The following is an 18,481-nucleotide window of genomic DNA, read 5'->3' as shown; positions in this document are numbered from 1 at the left end:
CACCTTGTAGATGCCTGTAGACTTCAGGAGCTGGCACAGCTCTTCAGAGGAGCGTTACTGCTCCTTGCCTGTCAGGAGGAATGCTTCATGAGCTCTCCTGAAACCTCTGTGACACCATGGGTGATGTGATGGGACATCTCACATTTCCTGGCTCACTGGGGACATCCCAGATGATTGGAAGTTGACAAATGTTACACCAATCCACAAAAAGGGCCGGAAAGAGGACCCAGGAAACTACAGGCCCGTCAGCCTGACCTCAGTGCCTGGCAGGGTCATGGAACAGATCATCCTCAGTGCAATCACACAGCACCTGCAGGATGGGCAAGGGATCAGACCTAGACAGCACAGGTTTAGGAAGGGCAGGTCATGCCTGACCAACCTGATCTCCTTTTATGATCAGGTGACCCATATAGTGGATGAGGGGAAGGCTGTGGATGTGGTCTACCTGGACTTCAGCAAAGCGTTTGACACCGTCTCCCACAGCATCATCCTGAAAAAACTATCAGCCCGCAGCTTGGACAGGAGCACCCTGTGCTGGGTTAAGAACTGGCTGGAGGGCCGGGCCCAGAGAGTGGTGCTGAACGGGGCTGCATCCAGTTGGCAGCCGGTCACTAGTGGTGTCCCCCAGGGATCAGTGTTGGGCCCAGTTCTGTTCAATATCTTCATTGATGATTTAGATGAGGGGATTGAGTCCATCATCAGCAAATTCGCAGACGACACTTAGCTGGGGGGGAGTGTCGATCAGCTGGAAGGCAGGAGGGCTCTGCAGAGGGACTAGGACAGACTGGAGAGTTGGGCTGATTCCAACGGGATGAGGTTTAACACAGCCAAGTGCCGGGTCCTGCACTTTGGCCACAACAACCCCATGCAGCGCTACAGGCTGGGGACAGAGTGGCTGGAGAGCAGCCAGGCAGAAAGGGACCTGGGAGTCTGGATCGACAGGAAGCTGAACATGAGCCAGCAGTGTGCCCAGGTGGCCAAGAAAGCCAATGGCATCCTGGCCTGTATCCCAAACAGTGTGGCCAGCAGGTCCAAGGAAGTGATTCTGCCCCTGTACTCAGCGCTGGTGAGGCCACACCTCGAGTCCTGTGTCCAGTTCTGGGCCCCCCAGTTCAGGAAGGATATCGAGGTCCTGGAGCAGGTCCAAAGGAGGGCAACCAGGCTGGTGAAGGGACTCGAGCACAGACCCTGTGAGGAGAGGATGAGAGAGCTGGGGCTGTTCAGCCTGGAGAAGAGGAGGCTCAGGGGAGACCTCATCACTCTCTACAACTACCTGAAAGGAGGTTGTAGCCAGGTGGACGTTGGTCTCTTTTGCCAAACGACTTTCAACAAGACAAGAGGGCATGGTCTTAAGTTGTGCCAGGGGAAGTTTAGGTTAAATATTAGAAAGAATTTCTTTACGGAGAGAGTGATCCAGCATTGGAATGGGCTGCCCACTGAAGTGGTGGATTCTCCATCCCTGGAGATATTTAAAAAGAGGCTGGATGTGCCACTCAGTGCCATAGTCTAGCAACCACAACGGTGGTTCAAGGGTTGGACTCGATGATCTCTGAGGTCCCTTCCAACCCAGCCAATTCTATGATTCTATGATTCTATGATCTCGAGCAGCCTGCAGTAAGGCTTCTGTCAGTTGTCTCCTGAAAAAAGAGAATTAAAACTCTCAAGAGGATAGAATAAGGTGGTGAGAGCTCAGTAGAAAAGAATCTGGATGAAAAGCCCCAGAAGATCTTCTTGGCTTGCTTGCTTGATTGATCGATTTCTTGTGAAGCAGTAATTTGACAGAAATAGAATTAGTAGTTTAAAGAAACATATTCAATGATTTCACTGAAGTAGAATTGTAGAAGTAGTAGAAAGGTATAAGCAATAGTTTAGGGGAGTCTCATGGAAATTTACTGGCTGAGTAACATAGGTATATGCATGTATGGCAAGGGTATATGTGATAATGGAATGTAGTTCCTATGGAAAACCTATCCATGAGAGCAGATTATGCGATATATGAAGGTTGCCAAAGTCTGCAGAAGGACCAAACCTAAATGCCTCCTCCTGGCATTTGCAGACAGGCAAGAGCTTCAGCTCTTGCACTTCTGGCTCTTCCTGGGCATCTACCTGGCTGCCCTCCTGGGCAACGGCCTCATCATCACCACCATCACCTGTGACCACCACCTCCACACCCCCATGTACTTCTTCCTCCTCAACCTCTCCCTCCTCGACCTGGGATCCATCTACACCACTCTGCCAAAAGGCATGGCCAATTCCCTCTGGAACAACATGTGTGGAAAAATCCGCGGAGGCTTAAAGACAACACGTAGTCAACAATATGGTTAAAGTGAAGTCCTTTATTAACAATTCACACTCGCTTTATATACAGCCCTTGTTTATATAACGATATCTTGCAGGTGGCTATATCTTGGTCACAAATCCTGTTCTCACAGAACTTCTGCCAGCTACATCATTATCCTGTTATTCTTCTTTTCTGCTGCCAGCTCTCTTATCTTTTTCCCATAGCTCATCTTTCAGTAACCTTGCAAATAGGCCTCAAGGCCCTTAGCTCACTCTAGCTAAAGCTAAATAGTCAGGATTGCTCACGTCTGTTTCCTTCCAGACAGTTTCCCAACATATCCCCCTTTTTGTTTTTGAGCAATCCTGACTCACTTCATTATGCGAGATAACATGCTAATGATACATTGTCATAAACAACATACTAATAATGCAAAAGCAACAATAACATACTAATAATAAAAACCAATAATAACAAATATAATTGATAAACCTTGTCTAATTAAATCTCTAAGCTATCCCCATATCCTTAAATGATTTAACCATCCATTTAACCCAGTATATGCAACAGTTAATTTTTTCATGTTATCTTAATTGGTTCTGGTTGTGAATTGACTCTGAATGATCAGATAAATTCATGCAATACATGCCATCCAAGTCTTCACAAACATAACCTAAAAGCTAACAATAAAAAGTCAGTGGCAGCACGATATTGTAAAACTGCATGTCTGACACTATCATCATCTCTTAGCATCTGTGTTAAAATACCAGAAATAAAGTACAGAGTAACATTTGTGCTTGCACTCCATATAATGCATCAGTGTTCTGTCTAGGAATCACAGCTGCATTTTCACACAGCATTTGCCATTTATGATGAAATTGCAACTGTTGAGAAGGAGTTAACAGAGTAGCAGTGAGCACCCTTGTGTCATAAGGCATCAACAATTGAGCAGTAAAAAGATGTTGCAAAAGAGATTGAGCAAATGACAATTTCAAACCGTACTGCGCAATGGCAACTTCGGCTTCTTTTATCATTTTCCAATCTAATGCGACCCATTGACCTCCTCATCCTGGTTCCACAATCACTGGAAAAGCCATCGGACCCATATTTGGAACCATTTCTACTTCAACTATAGCATTTTGAATAATTCCCTTCCATCTAGTTACTGGATCCATACTCCCACGCCCCCCACTATCCCCCCCACCACCCTCCCCTCCCCATGTTAGATCTGGAAGAGGTGGAGCAGTTGGTGTTAAAGGGTTAATGGTAGCTGGAGCAGGAATAGGGAACGGATCAGGGGGTAAAAATGGATTAGTGCCTCTGGGTTGTTCGCAATGTTTCCCGGACGAAAAACTAGGTTTTTTTCAGGGGTATACTCATCCTTGGTCTCCAGTTCTGTCAGTTTCTTCAGCAGTTTCCTTAGTTGCTTGTCTCTGAGTCCCAGTTCTTTCCTTGGTTGTTGCTCTATAGCAGACACTGATGAGGTTGACAGGTGAAGCAGAGGATTAATTGATGGCAACTGTGGTCAAGAAATAAATCAGGCTTCCGAGGTGGAAAGGTGGCAGAGCAGTCGGGAGCCGCGGCAGGAAGGGGCGAGGGGGGTGGGTCTGCATTCCAAGATTACTCACCTGTGTTCTTCGCCTTCTCTTCCTCTGGGTCCTCCAATGATTCTGGTGGTCTATTCAGTCGTTTTTGGTTTTGCTTCTCAGTCCTATTTTTAGTTTTCATCTGACCCCCAGGGTCAAATGGCACAGCTGGATGAGCTTGAATCAGTATAGCCCCTGCAGGTGCTGGTGGGGGTTCTTTAGGTATCTCAAATAACTCTTTACAGGTCAAGTCCATATTTTGAGCATTCATCGGTTCTGGTAGATCAGGCGTTAAGGCAGTGAATGCTGAGGCTGCTGCTCTTTCACTTTCCATCTGTTTTAAGGTTTCTCTAATCAATTTCCAAAGTGTCGCTAAGCATTGTGCCTCCTTATCTCCATCGCTAATTTTATCCCATAGGGCAATACCTATGGCTTCCCAAGTAGGTAACTCAAAAACAGTACCCATCGAGGGGATCAAGTCTCTATCCCGTGCCCATTTCAGTAATTCACGTAAGGTCCTGCCTTCGTATGATAAACCTCTCTTAGAGAGAATACATTGGAGGAGCTTAACTACTGCCTCTTCTTCTTGAGAGAGTGTAGACCCCATCTCCTCCCCAGCCGCTCACCTTTTTTCTGGCGAGATTCTTCATTTCCAAGGTACCTCTTTCTTTTCGTTGCCAGGCACCAGCTACACAGATCGCCAGGGCAGCAGTCTCCTTTCGACTGGCTTCTCCGCTCCTGCCGCACCGTTGCTTTGGTCGGCTTTATCGCTACCTTCTAATCCCGGCTGTCTTCGTCGCTCCTGGAAGAAACAGTGAGAGGGTCCCTGTTCAGGCAACAAATGTAGAAAATCCACGGAGGCTTAAGGACAACACATAGTCACCAATATGGTTAAAGTGAAGTCGTCCATTAACAATTCACACGTGCTTTATATAGAGCCCTTGTTTTTCTAACGATATCTTGCAGGTGACTATATCTTGGCCACAAATCCTGTTCTCACAGAACTTCTGCTGGCTACATCATTATCCTGTTGTTACTCTTTTCTGTTGCCATCTCCCTTATCTTTTTCCCATAGCTCATCTTTTAGTAACCTTGCAACTAGGCCTAAAGGCCCTTAGCTTACTCTAGCCAAAGCTGAATAGTCAGGATTGCTCACATGTCTATTTTCTTCCAGAAAGTTTCCCAACAGGAGAAGGGTTTTCATATGGTCTGTCACCTGACCAATTGCTTTGCTGTTATGGGGGTCCCCCAAGTAGTAAAAACCGACAATGCACTTGCTTATACAGGCGGAAAGGTCAAGCAGTTTCTTGCTAGTTGGGGAGTAAAACACTTTGCAGGAATCCCTCATTCGTCTACAGGCCAGGTGATAGTGGAAAGAGCTAATCGCACCCTGAAGACATATCTACAAAAACAAAAAGACGTCAAAGACATCGACCCACAGATGCGGCTTAGCAAAGTGGTTTGTACACTGAATTTTCTTAGTCTAAGCCGCGATTCCCAGCAACCTCCCGTGTTACTGCATTACTCGTCCCAGAAATTCAACCGCATGCTGGAAGTCCAAATTAATTACAAGGATCCGTCTACACGTCAGTGGGTAGGCCCAAAGCCGTTACTGTTTACTGGAAGAGGTTATAGCTGTGTCTCCACAGACTCCAGACCTGTTTGGGTTCCCAGTAAATGGACACGCCCTGCCGCAACCAGATCTGTAATGGACAACCCAACACCCATTCCTGAAAACGATGCATCATCTAGCAGGTCAAACAACTCATGTGTGTAGGACATCTCATACTTTTGAACACATATATTTTTGTGTTCCTTTTAAAAAAAAAAAAAAAAAGAAGGAATTTTCATTTTTGTTGTATTTGTGTTTATTGGAGCATATGTACTTATACAATTATCATTGTAATAAACAGTAGTTCTTCAAAAAAAAAGGCGGGGGGGGAAGTGTGCAACTAATTACCAGGTAGTGGGCATGAGCTTGTGTTAAGCCTACCTGTGCCTGATTAGAGCGGGCCACAACTGCGCATGAGCAGGACTAGGGGGCCAATAAAAGGTGAGGCCTGAGACACAAGCTTAGCTCATTTCTGAGCAAGCCAGCAGAGAGGTTAGTCGAATTCAAAGCAGTAGCACCGAGCCCGGCTAACCAATCCTGAGGGCAACAGACTCAGCACTATTTGTGGACTCCTGCTGGAACACCTGTTGGACCTCAGAGTGCCGTGCCCTAAGAGAGGTTCGTCTTCCAACACCAAACCTTTTCCTCCTGCCCACCAAATCCTCTGGAAGGATCCCATCAGCTGTGGCACAGGCTGCTAGCTGGAGAAGACACCCTCCAGGAAGCCCAGCTTCACTGCTCTGCATCCAGAGACTCACCATGGCAGAGGCTCGGAAGATTTCTCCCCCAGGCAGCTCTCAGCTCTCCTCCCAGCCCAGGCTGCCTTTCTCTTCTCTCTTCCTCCTCTCCCGTCCTGCTTCATGCAGGCAGTGTCCTCAGTCCTGCTGCGCTCTGCAGAGGAGCTGCTCCTGCCCAGAGCTCTCTCTCTGCAGCACTCTCTGCTTGCCAGCAGCTCTCTCAGTCTCAGGAGCCCAGCCCAGTAGCACAGGACCAGCACCAGACTTTGCCACTTGCTCAACTCTCTCGGGGCTCCCTCCAGCTCTCCCTGGGGCAACCCAGGAACCCAATGTGACACGCAATGAAGTCATCGCTCATGTCCCCTCCCTCCTTTCTGGCACATCCAGTTCCACTCTAGAGACAAAACCTCTTTTTCTCCCACTCTCACGCTGGACACCCAGGCAGTACCAGGGGGAATCTCCTTTCCCTCCTCTTCCCCTACAAGCCACGAGTAACACTGGAGGTGCCAGGGCTGGTCCTAGACATGTCTGGGTCCCCAGCTCCAGCCCCTCAATGTCCTTCTTGTTGTGAGGGGACTTGTTGCCCAGGACTGACCCCAGGTTCAAGGTGCATCCTCATTAGTGATGAGTGCAGGCGAACAATCACCTCCCTGGTCCTGCTGCCCACATTTTTTCTCATGCAGCCCAGGGTGCTGGTGGCCTTCTTGGCCACCTGGGCACATGCTGGTCTGTGTTCAGTCGGCTGTCAACCAGCACCCCCGTGTCCTTCTCTGCTGTCATGTGCACCGTTTATTAGTGACTTTTGACCAAAATGCAGGACCTGGGCCCTGGCCTTGTACAACCTTAAACAATTCATCTTGGAAGGTTCAGATTGGAGGGGAAGAACCAGAAGTCTCACCCCCAGGGTATCCTCGTGTTAGAGGTTTACCTAGAGGGGTCCTTGATCAGCCCAGGATTTTGTTTACACGGCAAAGCCAGTGAGAGCAGAGAGACACCAGAGAAGGTCTGAAAATGCTGGGGTGAGAGTTAGGTGGAAAAGCAGGAAGGGTGACAACAGCCTGAAGGGAAGGAGCTGCAGGCATGGACAGCGCAGGACAGCCTGCAGGAGAGGTAGCCAAGGGCTCTGTCAAGGAGTGAGGTTATTCTCCCCTTGGCCATAGCAGTGTCCTGGGCCACCAAGGCTGGTGAGAGGAAACTTTCTATTGAGGCTCTCAGGATCTGCCTTCCCAGGGCCTGGGGTCAGGGCTTGGCCTTTCTGCTGCATCCAACAAACCAAAGGGCTTTCTCAGCATTACAGCACAGGGCCTTTGCCTCCTGCAATCATGGCCTCCAGGGATCTGCTCTAACGAGGCCATAGGGGGTCTCTGGCATGCTCAGGGGAACCCATCAGTATGTGAAGGTATTTTGGGTTTTGCTTCTGACTTCGACAATATCAGAGATTTTTTTCATTCTTCTCTCAGTTTCTAAATTTATTGTAATGAGCCTCAAAAGCCTGAAGAAATTCTTTATCTTTTTTAATTTCTTTCATGTCTTCAAGAGTTTTATAGCTCTCTGGAGGTATTAATTTTTTTCTGGTGGAATTAAGGAAGAAGATCTCAAAGAACACCATCCTACTCTTAATAGAAAGGGAATATTTCATTACTTTGTTCTTCAGAGGAGAGGTTCTAGCAGTGTTCTCCAAGTGATAATGACGCAGTGGTTCTCCTCAGGTCTGCACCAGAAGGAGAAGCAGTTCCTTAAGGTCTGACCCTGGATGGACACCCTTGCTCCTCACCTCCCCAACCCCACCACTGCTCTCCTTGGCCCCTGGGACTTGCATCACTTCTCCTCACATCAGACTTCTTTCCTGGTCTTTGCAGCTGGATGGTACAGCTCCTTTGCACCAGCTCCCCCCTCTTTTTCTTAGAGAACTGCTGCACACAGGCACAGCAGGAGTTTTCCTCTTTGCAAACAAAAAAAAACAAAGCATGATAAAGTTTCATGGTCAATCCAACACACTCCTCAACCATATGCTAAGTACAAGCTGCCCCTAATGAGGTCACCTTTCTACAAGGGATAATCTTATGAGAAATCCTTTGAGTCAGGAGACACAAGAAAATGGATATAAACACGACAGAGTTGGCTGAGGAGGCAATGAAAGTGCTGAAATGTTTGTGAGCTTTGACGCCTTGAAGCTGAGAGCATCAGCATAGTTGAGACAAATGGTAATGAGCAAAGACAAGACAACTTTACAATGATGGAAAGAGTGTTTGTTTTAATTTTTTTATTTATATATACTTATATATAAATAAATATATATTTATTTTATATGTATATTTATCTATATAAATATATATATATATATATATAAATCCATTCCTCTCTTGTGGGGCAAGTTGAGAAAGTGGCTGCATGGTGCTAAGTTTATTGCTAGGCTTCCCCCAGAACAGTCTTTATTTGGGCCCAACATAGGGCACAAAAGGCTGAGATAATGACAGATATGATCAGGAACCAACATGGACCTGGGCGTGGTTGAGGTCGTTTTCAGAGCTAAACATTTTCTAATGAATAGTATCTAGAGATCAAATTAGCTTGCTTGATTGCAACAGATGTTTCACAGTCATGGATCATCTTAGGAATAGTGTCCATGCTCAGTCCACCCCTCCCACCATACACCATCTGTGTGTTTCATCTGTTCCTTGATGGATTTGATGGATGCACCAACCTAAAAGCAATTCACCTTTATGTCCAGTCCAGACCCACTGGTCAGTGGGTCTTCTATTTTTTCAACAGTACCACCAGAGAGAGCTCCTACTCTATTCCTGGATGGATCTGCTCACTCACACAAAGCAGTGGTAGCTTGGCATGATTCTGCTTTAGACCAATGGCCATCACATGTCGTGCTACAGGAAGGATAAGCACAGGTCATAAAATTGTGTGCAGTGATAGAAACCTTTTGATTATTTTCAGCAACAGATATTAATATTGTAGTGGATTCTCAGTATGTTTATGGAGTGTTAGAATAGATGCTTGCTACCTTAAACATATAGATATTAGGGCTATCTTTACACTGTTTTCAGTGTTCAGTGTAATTGTTGCAATTGGTAAACACCTGAAATCACAATTATTGTGTTATTCATATCCATTCTCATACACAGTTACCAGGACCCATCACTGAAGGTAACAGGATCTCTGACTCATTAGCAGCAGTAGAGCCAGTGCCAAATGTATTGCAACAAGCACGCCTGATGCATAATTTCTATGACAATAATTACATAAGTTTAGTGAAACTAAACTATGGGGCTGCAGCATAATGAGGTGTGGCAATCAGATGTTACACACATTCCTGAATTCAGTCATCCTTAATATGTGCATGTATCAATAGATAACTATTATCATTTCATGGTAGCTACTGCTCATGCAGGTAAAAAGGCAAAGGACGCACACCTACATTTTTTGAAAGCAATTGATACTGTGGGTCTGCCATCTGTTGTTAAAACTGATAAGGGTCCTGCATATGTACCTGCTGCTCTTTTGGAATTTTTTTTGAAGAATGGGGAATTACACATCATATTGGCATACCTCATTTACCAACTGAGCAAAGTATCGTGGAAAGGTCCCATCTTACATTGCAGCATATTCTAAGTAAATTAAAAGGCACATTTAGATCAAATGGTACGCCCATTAAAAATTAGCAAAGGCAACTTTAGTACTCAGTTTCTTAAATAGAGGGGATGACAATTACACACTGAATGAAAAAAGATTATTAAAAGAGAAGTGCATCCTCAAGTGTAGTATAAGGACATTCATTCAGATAAATGGTTGGGTCAATTACCATTACTGATATGAAGTCATGGTTATGGCTGTGTTTCTCTCTCTACAGGACCATATTAGCTTCCAGCAAAGCAGATTCACCCTCATCGTCCACTGGCACCACCACCTAGCAATTAGCATTGTCTCTACCACTGAAAACAATCAAAGCAGATGAAAAAGGCAGAGCAGTGCACTGGGCTCATCTGCTGAATCCACCACTATTTTGACCATTGACATGATGGAATGCATCTTTTCCAATCACCAACAATGATACCACTTGGGCAGGTGGCATCTGGGTACAGCCAACAGTGAGTCAAGTGAGAGAAAATGTCACTTTGTATAATATCTCTTACACAGTAGGTAATTGGCCTGTCTGTGTTACCAGTGCTAACAATCACACATTCTGTATCACATTTACTCCTCAATGACATATATTAGCTGTGCGTGTGACTGATAGGATAACTAATTACACTAGCATCGATTTACCAGGTGTTACAGGACAAGAATATATTTTAACTTGTAGAATTATTTATCCTCATTGTAAAGTTTTTAAGCAAATGAATGTAATCACACATATTACTTGGGAGCCATGCGTGGGATTATTTCCTGAATGACTAAACTGAATAATACTGTGAAGGATACAGAAATTGTAGACTGGGGACTATATGGAACATTCATGAGTGTCGATTCTACTGAGTGGAACAATGATGGATACTTTTGGACCCATATTGCAAATATATCAAAACAATTCTGGCAGCATGGTCCAAGCTAACGTATAGTGACCAGCATTGCCTTTTGCAAACAGAATGGTTTGGGTTTGAGGGGACCTGAAAGATCATCTAGCTCCAACCCCCTGCATGGATAGGGACATCTCCCACTTGACCAGGATGCTTTAAGCCCAATCCAACCTGGTCTTGAAAAGTTCCAGGGATGGTGCAGCCAGAGATTGTCTGGGCAACCTCATCCAGTGTCTCATCTCCCTCACAGCAAAGAATTTCTTCCTCCTATCTCAAGTCAATCACCCCTTTTCAAATCTGAAACCATTCCCCCCTTGTCTGGTCACTCTAAGCCCTTGCCAAAAGTCCTTCCTCATCCCTCCTCATTTGATGATTCTGTGATTAAAATGTGTAACCCTTTGGAAGTGATGAAGGAGGTGTCAGGTGATCATTCCCAAAGCTTGCACCGCTTTAGACAAGCCTTGCAGTTTAGAAAGTTTTTAATCACTGGAAAACACCTTGGAAGGGAAAGGGGAGAAGGAATGAATCCCCGAGGGCTGCAATGAAAAATTATTTAATAGCATAATAATAATAATGAGTTACAATTAGTGATGATTACAATGGCTCAAGCGGAAAGGTGATGGCCACAGCAAGTGCAGGAGGAAGTCCCAGGTGTGGAAACATTGCCTGTTAGGAATGGACCCACTGGTAGGATGGGAAGGAAGCCATGGAAGAAGCTAAGCCATAACCCAGTGTCTCATCTCCCTCACAGCAAAGAATTTCTTCCTCCTATCTCAAGTCAATCACCCCTTTTCAAATCTGAAACTATTCCCCCCTTGTCTGGTCACTCTAAGCCCTTGCCAAACATTGCCTGTAAGAATGGACCCACTGGTAGGATTAGAAGGAAGCCATGGAAGAATCTAAGCCATACCCCCAAACTTCAGTCATAGAATGATTTGGGTTGGAACGGACCTCTAAAGGTCACCTAGTCCAACGTCCTGCCCTACAGGGAGGGTGTGTGGTCATACTGTAGAACTCTGGGGTTGACCAGGTCAGAACAGATGCCTTCGACTTTAGATCATGGTCATATGGATCCCACATTCCAGAACTGTGGAACACCCAACACAGCACTTCTGATCTCCCTTGCTTTCGCGCAGAGTTGTAGTCTGCAGCCTCCAAAATTCAAGGTGCTCTGAAGAGAAAACAATTATTTGAGAGTAAATTCTGTCCCAGGATTAGAAACAAGCTGTGTGAAATGGAGAAGAGAGAGAAAGAAGAACCTTCAGGGCAATAACCACTGGGTTGGTCATTGTCCCCCTGAGTTTACACCTGAAAGCAGTGAATTAACAGCCTCTTATCTCCAGGGCCCGCGGGTTTTGTGTTGAGATTGGGTCAGCACCACCCAGCTGTGATGTGTCCCCTCCCCCCGCCCATGCCACAAGCCTGATGTCCCCAACCCCCCAGGAAACAACCCTGATGTCCCTCCCTGCAAACTTCCAACCTCACCAACCAGGTTGGGTCCCTCCGCCCCGAGGCCCTTCCCCACCTTTTCTTCTTCCCCCCCCCCGCTGCTTCCCACGATCACGCTGCAGCTCCCTGGAGGTTTTGCTCCGCAGCCCCAGGGCTGCACCCATGCCCCCCTCCCCACAGCCAGGACCCCTTAACTGGTGACCACCGGAGCATTGCCCCCCCTTCCCCACCGGCCTGGGCTGTACCCCCCTGCAGGTACTAGGAGGTAATGGGAAGTGATGGGAGGGGGTGGTTTTCCCAGTACTGCCCAAACTGGGGGTGAGCAGCACAAGACGGAGGAGGGAGGGAGTGAGAGGGGGGAACTAAACTTATCCCTGGTGTGAAGGTGGTGTAATTTGTGACCCCTCAACATTTTAAGGAGGGTGGATGTCACGGTTTAACACTGGCCCGGCAATTAAACCGAATAACAGACGCTCTCTATTAATCTCTCTCTCCTCCTTGATAAAGAGACGAGAGAGAATAAGGGAGAGAGACTTATGGGTTGGAAACTAAACTACACAACTTTAATGAAACAGTAATGATAAATAGGAAAAATTACTAAATATATACAAATATACAGGAAAATTGATACCACATTGCTCCCCCCTCTCCCGCCAATAACTCTCACATCACCCCTGAGGCTACAGGGCAGCTCTGGAAAAGTCCAGGCTGGACTCCTGGAGTCGGCAGCAGTTGGGAACTGGAGGCAGGAACACACAGATATGGGCTGGCATGGATCAGGACCACAGGCAGACGAACGGACGGAATCCTTCCAGGATGCCGGGTGAAGGAAGGGAAGCAGGAAAGGCAGGAAGGGAAGGCAGCTGGAAGCTGGAAGCAGGAAATCTGGCTTGGCCCTCCTGATCCCTCCAATTTATACTGAGTATGACATGTATGGGAAGGAATACTCTGTTTGGTCAATTCTGGAATCTATCTTGCCTGTTCCTCCCCAAAGGAGGGCTGCAGGTGGGACCTCTTTCTTCCTTCTGGAGGGCAAAATGTTCCTCAGAGCTGAGCAGTGTCCTTGGCTCTGCATAGCAGTCTCTAGCAGTAACTATAAACATCAAGTGTTATCAGTCCTAGAAGCAGACACTGTCTGAGAAACTTGGTGTTAATTTCAGCAAGTGCAGCTACTTAAAGAGTCTTAGCTAAAAGCAAAAGTACAACACAGAAAATCACCTTTATCCTGGCCCAAACCAGGACATTCATATTTTCAATTAACAGATTTTTACCCCAGACTTAACTAGCTTCTCTTTTGTATCAGGCTTGACAGGCACCTAAAGACAAGACTGCTTATCAGGTTGCCTTCTGATACATGGTCCAGACAAAGATAATAAAGTTAGCAAGGTAACAAGGACTGCAAGATAATAATAAAAAAAAGAGAAGTTCTTTGTTGGGGAAACAGTTCAGAAATATACAGGTTGTGAGCAATCCTGACTCACTTCAATTTAGGCCACATTGGGTTAATGGTTATTGAGGCCTAGTTAGAGGCTTTCTGAGAATGAGCTACTGGGAAAGAGATAACTTAATTGGCAACAGAAGAGGAAAATAATTATGTGAGAAGAATCTTTCCGTGAGAATGGTATGTGTAATTGGAATACAAAGCCACCTGCATGATAAGATGGTGTAAACAAGGCTTCTCTATATAAAGTGAGTGCAAGTTGCTAATAAACGATTTCATACAATCATATTGATGTGCACATGGAATCCTTAAGCCTCCGCAAACTGTTTTCCCACAAATGGTGCCCAAACAGGGACCCAGGGTGGCCCAGAACAGGGACCCAGGGTGGCCCAGACCAGGGACTAAGGATGGCCTGGAACTGGGACTCTCATGCTGTTGCTTCCAGGAGCGATGAAGACAGCTGGAATGAGAGAGGAGCGGAGAAGCCAGCCGAAAGAAGATTACTGCCCCGGCAGTCTATGTAGCTGGTGCCCGGCTACGGAATAAACGAGCTCAGAATTGAAGAATCTTGCCCTGATCAGGTGAGCAGCTGGGGAGGAGATGGGGTCTACACTCTGATGTACAACACGAAGAGGCAGTAGTTAAGCTCCTCCAATATATTGTCTCTAAGAGAGATTTATTACACGAAGGCAGGACCTTCCGTGAATTAATGAAATGGGCACAGGGTAGAGACTTGATCCCCTCGATGGGTACTGTTTTTGAGTTACCTACTTGGGAAGCCATAGGTATTGCCCTATGGGATAAAATTAGCGATGGAGATAAGGAGGCACAATGCTTAGCGACACTTTGGAAATTGATTAGAGAAACCTTAAAAGAAATGAAAAAAGAGAGGGCAGCAGCAGCATCAGTATTTGCTGCCTTAATGCCTGATCTACCAGTACCGATGAATGCTCAAAATATGGACTTGACCTCTAAACAGTTATTTGAGACACCTAAAGAACCCACACCAGCACCTGCAGGGGCTTTACTGATTCAAGCTCAGCCAACTGTGCCATTTGACCCTGGGGGTAGGATGAAAAGTAAAAATGGGACCGAGAAGCAAAACCAAAAGCGACCGAAAACACCACCAGAATCATCGGAGTTCTCAGAGGGAGAGAAGCTGGAGAACACAGGCGAGGAATCTTGGAATGCAGACTCTCGACCTTGCGCCTGCCTGCCGCGGCTCCCGACTGCTCTGCCACCTTTCCACCTCGGAAGCCTGATTTATCTTCTTGACCACAGTTGCCATCAATTAATCCTCTGCTTCACCTGTCAACACCATCAGTGCCTGCTATAGAGCAACAACCAAGGAAAGAACTGGGACTCGGAGACAAGCAACTAAGGAAACTGCTGAAAAAGCTGAAAGAACTGGAGACCAAGGATGAGTATACCCCTGAAAAAACCCTAGTTTTTGCTCCAGGGAACATCCCGAACAATGGGGCACTAATCCATTTTTACCCCCTGATCCGTTTCCTATTCCTGCTCCTATTTCCCTTAACCCTTTAACACCCACTGCTCTACCTCTTCCAAATCCAACATGGGGAGGGGAGGGTAGTAGGGGGGGGTGGTAATGTGTATCCAGTAACTAGATGGAAGGGAATTATTCAAAATGCTATAATTGAAGGAGAAATGGTTCCCAATATGAGTCCGATGGTTTTCCAGTGATTGTGGGACCAAGAGGATGAGGAGGTCAATGAGTTGCATTAGATTGGAAAATGATAAAAGAAGTCGAAGTTGTGCACAGTACGGTTTGAAACTTGTTTGAGTTATTTACTCAATCTCTTTTGCAACATCTTTTTACTGCTCAATTGTTGATGCCATATGACACAAAAATGCTCATTGATACTCTGTTAACTCCTTCTCAACAATTGCAATTTCATCATAAATAGTAAATGCTATGTGAAAATGCAGCTGTGATTCCTAGAGAGAGCACCGATGCATTACACGGAGTGCAAGCACAAATGTTACTCGGTGCTTATCCTTTTGTACGAGCAGATTTGCAGGCATGGTTTCAAACTGAAGTGTTACAACTTTCAAAAGAATTGGCATATAAAGCTTTGCAAACTGTTCATGATCCTGTACAAGCAAAGTTTTCCTTTACAAATATTAAATAGAGAGAGCAGAGTCATATTCAAAATTTGTGGATCACTTATATTCAGTGGTAATATCACATCTCGATTTGTCAGAAAAAAAAAGAAAAAAACCAGAAAAAAAAAAAAACAACAAAAAAAATTTTTTGTATATCTGCGTATGACAATGCTCATGAAAAAACTAAAAGTGCATTAGGACTACTCCCAGAAAGGTGCTACAGCAGCCCAATTTTTAGAAGCTGCTTGAGGTAAAGATGCTGAAGATAAAGCTGCTTAAGAACCATCATTGCAATATAGTTCTCAATATTAATGTATATTGTGGTGCATGGTACACTTGTGTTTCATACAGAGATAAAAAATTTGGTTGGTAATTATACTTGCAGTTTTGGTTTAGGAAATTGTACCATTTCATTTTGTTTCAGGGTAACTTTACCAGATTTTAGTGGCAATATCATTTCATTTTTGAATCTTCTAGTGGTTGTTGTTATTTTTTCTTATATATTGGTGAGAAGTAAGAGAAAAAAAACAGTTATGAGAATGAGTGTGCCTTTTTGGAGGCTGAAAGTTGCTGTGGAGAGTGAGAGTTGCTCCTGGTACGTAGAGCACCTCCACTCCTGCCTCCGCAGCCGCTTCTCGCCCCCCCGCACACACTACTGCTGCTCAGAGAATGGGCCCTGCTGCAGACACCACAGCAGATAAAAAAAAAAAAAAAAAAAAAAAGTGTGTGTGTGTGTATGCTTTTGCTGTTTATAAGCTTAAAATTTTGTCTCAAAACAATTTTATTAGGCCTTTTTGGGCTTCACTTTGGCAACCATGGAGGAAACCAGGACTCCACCGTACCGTGACCCGGGAGGGGTCTGGGGACGCTTTTGGGGCCCCCCGACTAACTGTTGTCGGATAAGCCTCCTCTATCCCCTTGGTTCTACGTGCCAGTGGACATCTGAACTTCCTCATACTAAAAAGTTTTTTAAGCCCTTCTACTGTAGTGTGAAATGTGCTTTTAGTATTATGTTGTATTGATAACAGGTTTTTGTTAATGTTGTAATTCATGTGATCATTTATATGTTGATTATGGGATCTATATCTATATCTTGATTGTTGATTGTGCTATTCTGTTGCACTGCTAAGCAAATGAACTTCTGATATTTTAACACAGATGCTAAAAGGTGTTGATAGTGTCAGACATGCAGTTTTACAAAGTCATGCTGCCACTGACTTTTTATTGTTAGCTCTTAGGTAATGTTTGTAAAGACTTGGCTAGAGTGTATTTGCATAAATTTAGCTGATCATTCAGAGTCAATTCACAACCAAAAATGATTGATTAAGATAACATGAAAAAATTAACTGTTGCATATGCTGGGTTAGATGAATGGTTAAATCATTTAAGGATATAGGGATAGCTTAGAGATTTAATTAGACAAGGTGTATCAGTTATATTTGTTATTATTGGTTTTGATAAAAAAAGGACCTAGCACAATGTCAAGACATCGCTGGAGTGGACCTGAGACAGATCATTTTGCCCCTTATGCAGGACTATTTGGTTTGGCTACTGCGAACTTCCACAGAACTGCAAATAGCCTTGGGACAGCTTAGCGGGGAAATAGCGAATTCTTACCCCTCATATTGCTTGTTACCACCTTTATCTAACATGCAGTGGGAATCATGTAGTTTTTTGCCTGACAGTCCAGTGGATGGCATAACGGTCTTTATGGATGCTGGAAAAAAAAATCCCGTAAAGCTGTTGTTACCTGGGAGGAGACACCTGGGCAATGGAAAGAACATTTAATTCAAGGGAAGTCATTTGACTCTTTGCAAACCCTTGAACTTATCGCAGTTATTTGGGTTTTTGAAACGTGGAATAATACTGCTGTAAATATAGTCTCTGATTCACTTTATGTAGTAGGGATTGTTTTGAGAATGTATAATGCCATTTTAAACGAAATTTCGAATAACCATTTGTATTTCTTATTGCAGAAGTTATTAAGACTCTTAGCAGAAAGAGCATATTCTTATTTTATCACTCATATCCAGAGTCATCTTAGTGACTGAGGTTTGGCTATCGGTAATAACGGAGCTGACCATTTGGTTGCACCAGCGTGGACAGGTCTTTCTGTTGACGTTTTTTCACAAGCTCGACAACCTCATGCATTTTTTCATCAATCTGCTAAAGTGCTAGCGAAGCAATTTCATTTACCTCTGGGGGATGCCCAGGGAATTGTGAAATCTTGTCCTGATTGCCAAAAGGTTGATTTGGTATTGAGATGGAAGTCAATCCTAAAGGTTTGAAATCCTTGGAGCTGTGGTAAATGGATGTCACTCATGTACAACAGTTTGGACGCTTAAAATATGTGCCTGTTGTTATAGATACTTTTTCTATGGCCGTTTGGGCCTTTGCTCAGACTGGTGAGGCAACAAAACGTTATCAGACATCTAGATGTATCCTTTTCTGTTATTGGAGCACCTCAATCCATTAAGACAGATAAAGGCCTTGCTTATTCTTCTGTTCGTTTTCGGCAGTTTTGTGGACAATGGGGTATTCGACATGTTACTGGCATTCCTCATAACCCTACAGGTCAAGCAATAGTGGAACGTTGCCATTCGGTACTAAAGACACTCCTTGAAAGACAAAAGCGGGGGGAGGAAGGGAGTCCTCCTCAGGACCGGTTAAGTAAGGCTGTGTATGTCATGAACTATTTACGCCTTACAGGAGAACGTACAGA

Source organism: Calypte anna, chromosome W (assembly GCF_003957555.1).
Source record: "Calypte anna isolate BGI_N300 chromosome W, bCalAnn1_v1.p, whole genome shotgun sequence".
In the NCBI taxonomy this organism is placed as follows: domain Eukaryota; kingdom Metazoa; phylum Chordata; class Aves; order Apodiformes; family Trochilidae; genus Calypte; species Calypte anna.
The sequence above is the reverse complement of the archived record's forward strand: the minus strand, read 5'-3'. Positions refer to the sequence as shown.